A 7,354-nucleotide genomic window follows, 5' to 3' on the forward strand; every position below is an offset into this window, starting at 1 on the left:
TGTCCTCTGACCTATTGACTGTCCACAAGAAGGCTTTTTTCTGCCTTAAGGCGAGGGCTCTATTATCTCCACAGAGGGCTGTGATGCCATTTTTGGTCATTTCAGAGGCTATTCTTTAATTAACAAAAACCAAAATGAACCTATTTAAAGACAGTGTTTAACGGCTTGGAGAGAGCCGACACAGCGATGACAAAGCGCTCAGACGGCTGCGTAAAATTATCACCACATAACCTCCGCCGGTGTTTATTATCAAATCCCTTAACGAGGCTTATTGACAGGGACGCGGAGTGAAGTTTGTTGCCTCCATTCAGATCCACTCCCGACATCTTGGTCTAACCTGTGAGTGGGGAAAAAAAGAAACTTTGTGCTGTCTCTGGAGCGGACACTTCGGACACTTTCTATAAGCGCCGGAGCCTCGATCACCTCTAACATTTCACATAAAATGCGCCATCCCATTAAAAAAAAGCAGCCGACTGGAAATAAACTACATTTTGACTGTGCGTATTCACACGTGTGCCAGCGGCGAGGCGGTCGACAGCAACTTACTCCACCGTCTGTCTATTGAGCAAAAGTGGACAGATGAAGACAGCGGAGACAGAGGATTTTTAAAAAAACGTGGCTGTGAGTTTAGCGATCAACAGTCCGGCGAAAAGTTAAAGTGAAACATGGACGGAGGCAAGTCTGAAAGAGGAAAACTCCGAGTGTGCCCCGCTGTACAATACTCTATAAGACCCTGCTGTGCTGCGAGGCTGACTTGGAGGAGTTTCACAAACAATGTGCCATGAAAAGTTGCAGTTCGATGTTTTTGGTAAACAAACGTGTGTGTCGGAGAGTTTCAATGGAAGCACAGAAAGAGTGAGGAAGATAATAAAAAAGGTGGCGGTGAGGAGGAGGAGGAGGAGGGGGGGGAGAGGAAAGTGTAGATAATGCATCAACCTGTTCTCTTGCTTTCTGAAGAAGTCAACTTTCACGCCAGTGGTTGGACCATGTGGACAGCCCGCTTCTGCTCCTCAAGCCCCCGGCGCGTCCACTCTCTCGCGGCGACAAAAGGGGGACACAAACCGACGGGAAGAAAAAAAAAAAAAAAAAATTCAAAAAAAAAAAAAAAAAAAAAATGGAAAGAAAAAGAGAGGAGAGAGAGAGACAGAGAAATCTAGGATCTAAGACCGCAGGACCATTACTTTAAACGACAAAAGCGTGCTCGTTAGTCCTTTCCTTTTCCCTTTTGTGTGCGTCCTCTCTCCTCGGAGTGGCCCCTCTGGAGTGAAGTCAGAACAATACTGCCGCTAAAACTCTGGCACTGTGCGCAAGTTGCCGCGGCGAAAGAGCGCAGCTTCTCGTCTTATTTTGTTGCGTCTGCCTCCCCCGCTATCTCTTCAAGAGGCTTATTCAGCGCGAATAACCTCTCCACCGGTCCTCACTTTTTGGCATCCCGTCTGTTACTTGCTCGTCCGCTGGAAATCAGGGTTGAATCACCAGGGCTGTGTGTGTGTACACGAGTGTGGAGTGTGTGTGTGTGTGTGTGTGTAAGTGTGTGTGTATGTATGTGTGTGGTGTTGCGGGGGGACAGTTTGCTGCGCTACCGTAATGCCTCTAAAGCAGGTGCGCGTTTTCATCGCTGCCCTATCCTCGCAAAGCCCTGGCGCACAATAAGGAAACAGCAATCGGCGAGAGAGGTCTCTCTCTCTCTCTCTCTCTCTCTCTCTCTCTCTCTCTCCCTCCCTCCCTCCAGTGTGTGTGTGTGTGTGTGTGTGTGTGTTTGAGGGGAAGGCACTGATCTTTTGACCTCTCTTTGCATCCCGGCTGAGTTGTGCTATTGTGGAGGCAGAGAGGAACAGATGTTAGCCTGCTCTGAGTTTGAGCTCAGAAACCGTCAGAAACAAAGCAAGATCACCCAAACACAACTAGTCTACCATTAAACATTTTGGATTTGGAACACATCTAAATTTCATAGATCGATTCACATGTGTAGCATTGGTAAAGAAAAACAGAGGTAAACAATCGCCTTTATAATCTGCACGAGACAGAAGTTTAAAAGTATGAATCTTGTCTTTTTATACCTTTTTTATTTGCACTTGACAGACTTATTCTGACGTAACTTTCATCTTCTTTCACACTGAATGGTGGCACATATCGATTCACGGCAAACTGATTTATGCCAACATGAGAAATGCTGTATTCCACAAATAAAAAATAAGCATAAAAGCCCTTTAAGTGGGTTCACTCTTGTTATCCACTCACCTCGCAAACAGACAGTTAAATTGTGATTTTACAATTTTTTACTGTCTGCCTTCCTCTCACTATGTCCTTTATGTATTTTGGAAGCTTGACAAGTCCTTTTGCACAGTTATTACCACATTTTTTCCCCCCACTAGCACATTCATTTACTAATTGACAGCATAATCAGTGTTGAGATTACTGTCTCTGATGAAATTTGAAAATTACATCATACCTGTCACTACAAAAAAAAAGTGTGGAAAAAAAAAAGAGTGCCATAACTCACAAGAAGATCTTGGAATAATTTTGCTTTGGCCATTAAATGGGATTCTGCCCTCCTGCCTTTTCTCTATCTAAGCTTTTACCATTGGAAAATGATGGCAGTCCATCACAGCGCCACCCAACAATGGGCCACGACTGCAGTAAATCACAACACATTCATTAGCGCGATCAATACCACTAAAAATACGTGTGTCCACATGTGTGCGTGCGTGCAAATGTTTGCGTGTGTGTTTGTGTGCGGGAGTGTATATGAGCGGCCATATATTCTTCTCCTCGCTCACCTCTCCTCTGAGCCTGACACATTTTGTTATACGTCTCCGATGGATCTGACGAACTGCCGGGTGCTAATGTGAGCGACCGGATGGTGATGAGTGATGCTTTTTTAAGTGGCTGTTATCATGAAGGTGCACTTTCAAGTTCGATGGACAAAAATCGGAGGCAAAAGAAAGTTTAGTAGTGAACCCCAGCGGGTGTCTGCGTGGTTCTTTCAAATTTTTATGGCGACAAACGGCCTGAATCCGATCACTGAGGAGCACAGCAGGGAGAGCAGAAACTGAATATCCTTGCGCTTGCTGTTGTGTAACTGTTGACATTTTAACTCAAGATATCAATCACCCCCGTCTGTTTGGGGAATCATGATTTGTTGGTTGTTTGTCTGTTTTGGCTAACAGTTGCATAAAATCTCGAGCTCAAACAGAGCACACGAAACCCAGTGGGACTCTGCGTTCTGGCATGGCCCAAATAAATCTGATCCAGGCCAGGCTGAAGCAGGCCAAGTATGAAACTGGATCAAAATAGAGCTGGCCTGGACTTCTTAAGTCAACACCTTCATTCTTGTTCTTGGTGAAAGGAGAAAAACGCCGTTTGGCCCTCTCGCCCTTCTCTTATTCCCATTTAGGAACCCTTCTCTCCCTGTTAATCAGGGGGAATAATTATCAAAGTGGACAGGTAATTAAATTAAAACATAAGTGGCTACATGAGCTGGGTTGGCTGTACTACAAGGTTTTCCCTGGCTTAATTAAAGAGAAATATGGGAGTGCTCACCCACAGTGTCACAGAGCTGGTAAAAATGAGAAAAAAGCTCCTGCCACTAACCTGAATAACTCAATCTGATCCCTGAAACGCAGAATCTTTGGATCGAGAAGGAAAAAGAGGCGACTCGCCTGCCTGTGTGTGTATGTAGGAGGAAAAAAAAAAAAAAAAAATCTCCTTCACTGCTCATTCCTGTGCGCATCAGTTCCACAGACCGTGTTGTTTGTTTGCGTATGAGAGCAAAAGCATATGTGTGGCGGCGAGCGTGAGGCGAGGGAGTGCAGCAGAATGTGTGGTAGGCGCATTACAAAAAAAAAAAAAAAAAAAAAAAAAAACTTGCGAGCTTTAGCAGCCATCTGGGAATAATGTTGTAAAATAAAGCTACAATAAAATTAAACTTACTGCTGTTGATGTTTACAAACAGCCCCCACAAAATCCCCACAATGCCTTGAGAGTCAAACCCAGAGACAGGCCTCAAACACACACTCTCACACACACACACACACACACACACACACACACACACAAATACAAATAAACAGACCCAGAGCGGGAAAGCAGCGTACAGACCAAATTACCCAAACATTCACAAACATGCTCATATGTGCCCACGCCCACTTTGGTACACATATGAGTGTGCATGTTTACAAATAAAGGCAATGTGGGAAGGCTGCACACACACACTCACATAAACAAACACACACACGCACAAACATACCACTGCCGCCTCTGTGGTTATGCAAAGACAACAGAGGACTGTGGCTCTGAAAACACCACTGCTATCTCAGGGCTGGGTGTGTTACAATAATGTCGCTTGTACCTGTGATCAACATGTGTGTTTGTGAGTGTGCGTGTGTGGCCTCGGCGCAGACAGCTGCATCTGCATCAGAATCTGAATATGTACTGATTGGAGGGAGGATCACAGCCAATCAACACCTGCTTCCCATTAGCAGATGCTACATAAACATGTTTACTGTTACAGCTGCTCCGCATCACACACACACACACACACACACACACACACACACACTAAAGCGAACCAGAGAGAGACAGACGTGCTAAGAAAATGTGTTTATCACTACTCTCTCCTTGTCTTGGCCTTTAGTTGGAAGGGAATAATTAGGGAGTCCCAGCCAAGGCGGCGGTGTACGTGTTAACAAGCTGTTTTAACACACACTCACACACTTCTTCCCACATGCAGGGACAGCCAGGGAGAGCGAGAGAGGATCTTATTCTACGCCTTGAGGACTCACTTCACTTTAAAGCACTTGTGACCCAGCGGTGGAGTCCAGGAACGAGCCTCGAGCCGGGACTCGTGTGCGCACACGCGACAGGTACACACTCACATCGACGAGGACCCGACACAAAAAGTCAAGGTTGCTGGAGAGAGAGTTAAAGAAGTAAGAGAGGGGAAACTTCTCATCCTCCAACATGAATACATCGTGCTCTTTGAGAGAAAATCACCATCAAAAAGAATTCTTCCTTTACTTAAGAAAAGGAAGAAATGTCTGTATGGATGAAGGATTAACCGCCCAAGTAGCTGTTAAATCAAGGATAGAGAGGGATTTCCATTGTAATGCATACCAACTTATTTTAACTTTCTTGGCAAAGTCAATATTGCTATCTTACCATTTTGTGCATTAAGCGCCAGATCTGATTTTGATTTATGCCTCTCTCCGTTTTTTAACATTTTCGTCACACTCACTCGGAGTTTTGTGTTTGGGAGATAAGATGCACGCAGCTCGTCGGCAATGGTGCATCAAAGAGCAAATTTATGTTTGTTTTCTGATGCTTTGGCAGTAAAGTCATTTCATTACACCAGAGAGATGTACACACACACACACACACACACACACACACACACACACACACACACACACACACACACACACACGCATGCAACTAAAATGATACACAATAAAACCACCAGGTTAAAAATGGACCCATTGTGGGTCAATATGACACAGAAGCAGTATCATTGGGCACCCAATGTGTGACCCAGCGTTAGTACTATTTTTATATGACTGTTGGTTTAATATATCAAAATGTCCCCTTGTCTCAGGTGGTTTTCTGCCCATGGGCACTGGCTAGAGTTAACCCATTCCTGGCTTCGTTTTTATCCCAGATAATCTTAGTGTATTAGTTTGCAAACTGCAGATCTTCGTACATCTACACTTTTCAATATGTGTATCCTTTGCAGTTTTGCACATCGTTTTGTAAAACATTTGTGATGGTTTTAAGGTAAGACTTGAGCTTATTGTGTCTAATGCTGTGTTTAAATAAGCATATTAAAGTCTGGGTAATGGCAGTGATAGAAAAACAGCACTAACATTGGGCCAAATCAACCTTGGCACTGCGTTAAGTTAACCCAGCGTTTCATCTGTGCTACATTTGTTCCAACTGGGTCAATTGTGATCCAGTGATCTTTAGCGTGCGGCGCTCTGTGACGTGGCCTCTGTGACGCTACATTCAGGTTGCAGAACTGTGCCAGTCTTCATGTGTGTCTGTCTGTTTGGGTGTAACTTAATACAGCAGACTGAGGAAATAACCCTGAAACTCCATCCCTTCATCTGCTCCCATGCAGGACATACAAACACACGTCAAAAAGACACACAAACACACACACGCACACACACACGCACGAACACTCGGAGGCTTCCAGTCCCTCCCTCGGTGCGATCTTGTATCAAAGCAAACAAATGACATGCTGTCTTCTCCTCCGTCCCCCCACTGTCTTTTTTGATGTGTGGTTGTGTAAAATGACACGCCGTATCTCTCAAGCTGACATTATCACTCGCCGGCGCGCTCACATCTTCCGGCCGCACGCCTTTCCCACAGGACTCCCTACAGCAGGGGTCTTTGTCTCCGAAAGCATCGCACATACAGGCGCAGAGGCACACGTGCGCGCGCATACACACACACACACACACACACACACACACACACACACACACACACACACACACACACAGTGAAAGATGGGGAAAAGCCTCTATGATTTTATTACCTTTGCATTGTGTGCTGTCAGTGACTGGTTCAGGGAATGAGACAGAGAGGCAGAATGAGAGGAAGGACGGGATGAGACTGGCTTTCTTTAGGGCCCTTTTAGGTGTACGCGTGTGTGTGTGTGTGTGTTTTCTGAAAATGTGACGTGTGGCATTTCTCTGCTGAAGATTTTTAATGCACGGGAGAGAGATGTAACCCGGAGAGCTCTGTCACATTAGTGTGGCCATCAGCGTTAAGCTGACATACAGAACAACCCCGATACAATAACCAGCTCAGGACTCGATCATGCATGTGGCGATAAGTTGATAGATGGCAGGGAAAAGTGTAGAAAAATGAAGGAAAGAAAGCAAAAAAGGAGAATGTACGAGGACAGAATGAGGACAGATTTAAATCTATCAATATATACCGTGAGGGGGACGAAATACCAACAGGGAATAGAACTGAAAAAATGTCAAAGTGCAAAACAGCAAAAGAAAAGAAAATGCGTGATTACTACCAGGTCGATGGAGACACAATAGCCTCATAAATCTACGCTGGATGAAGAACTCCTTGCCCTTTGACACATTGTACTTCAAAACCGCGACAATTGAGACACAAAAACATTAAATGAAAGCACTATAGAGTCTTTGACATTGAACATACATAGATTTTCTTTCTTTCTTTTTCCAAACAAGCCACAAGTTCACTCATTTGAGCTGAATAAAATAAAAACATTTAATGTCCTGCAGTATTAACAACCTTGGAAGCTTCACATCACTGAATGCAATATGTGCGTTTTTTTTTTATTTTTATGGAATTCACTATAACAGTTATTGAC

At 44.5% G+C, this 7,354-nt stretch overlaps 1 protein-coding gene across 5 annotated transcripts in view; it reads right to left on the reverse strand.

The window, feature by feature from the left end:
* Window positions 1-1,072, reverse strand: part of foxp4 (forkhead box P4) — an 89,263-nt gene extending 88,191 nt beyond the window's left edge. For 3 of the 5 annotated variants that reach the window (XM_076755400.1, XM_076755393.1, XM_076755385.1), the window contains exon 1: window positions 937-1,071. The gene's annotated coding sequence lies outside the window, so the exon portion shown is untranslated. Of the gene's footprint in view, window positions 1-936 lie in introns of all 5 variants that reach the window. The other 2 variants (XM_076755409.1, XM_076755377.1) reach the window with 1 other exon arrangement.
* Between the last annotated feature and the right edge of the window lie 6,282 nt (window positions 1,073-7,354).

This window comes from Chaetodon auriga, chromosome 2 (assembly GCF_051107435.1).
Source record: "Chaetodon auriga isolate fChaAug3 chromosome 2, fChaAug3.hap1, whole genome shotgun sequence".
NCBI lineage: Eukaryota > Metazoa > Chordata > Actinopteri > Chaetodontiformes > Chaetodontidae > Chaetodon > Chaetodon auriga.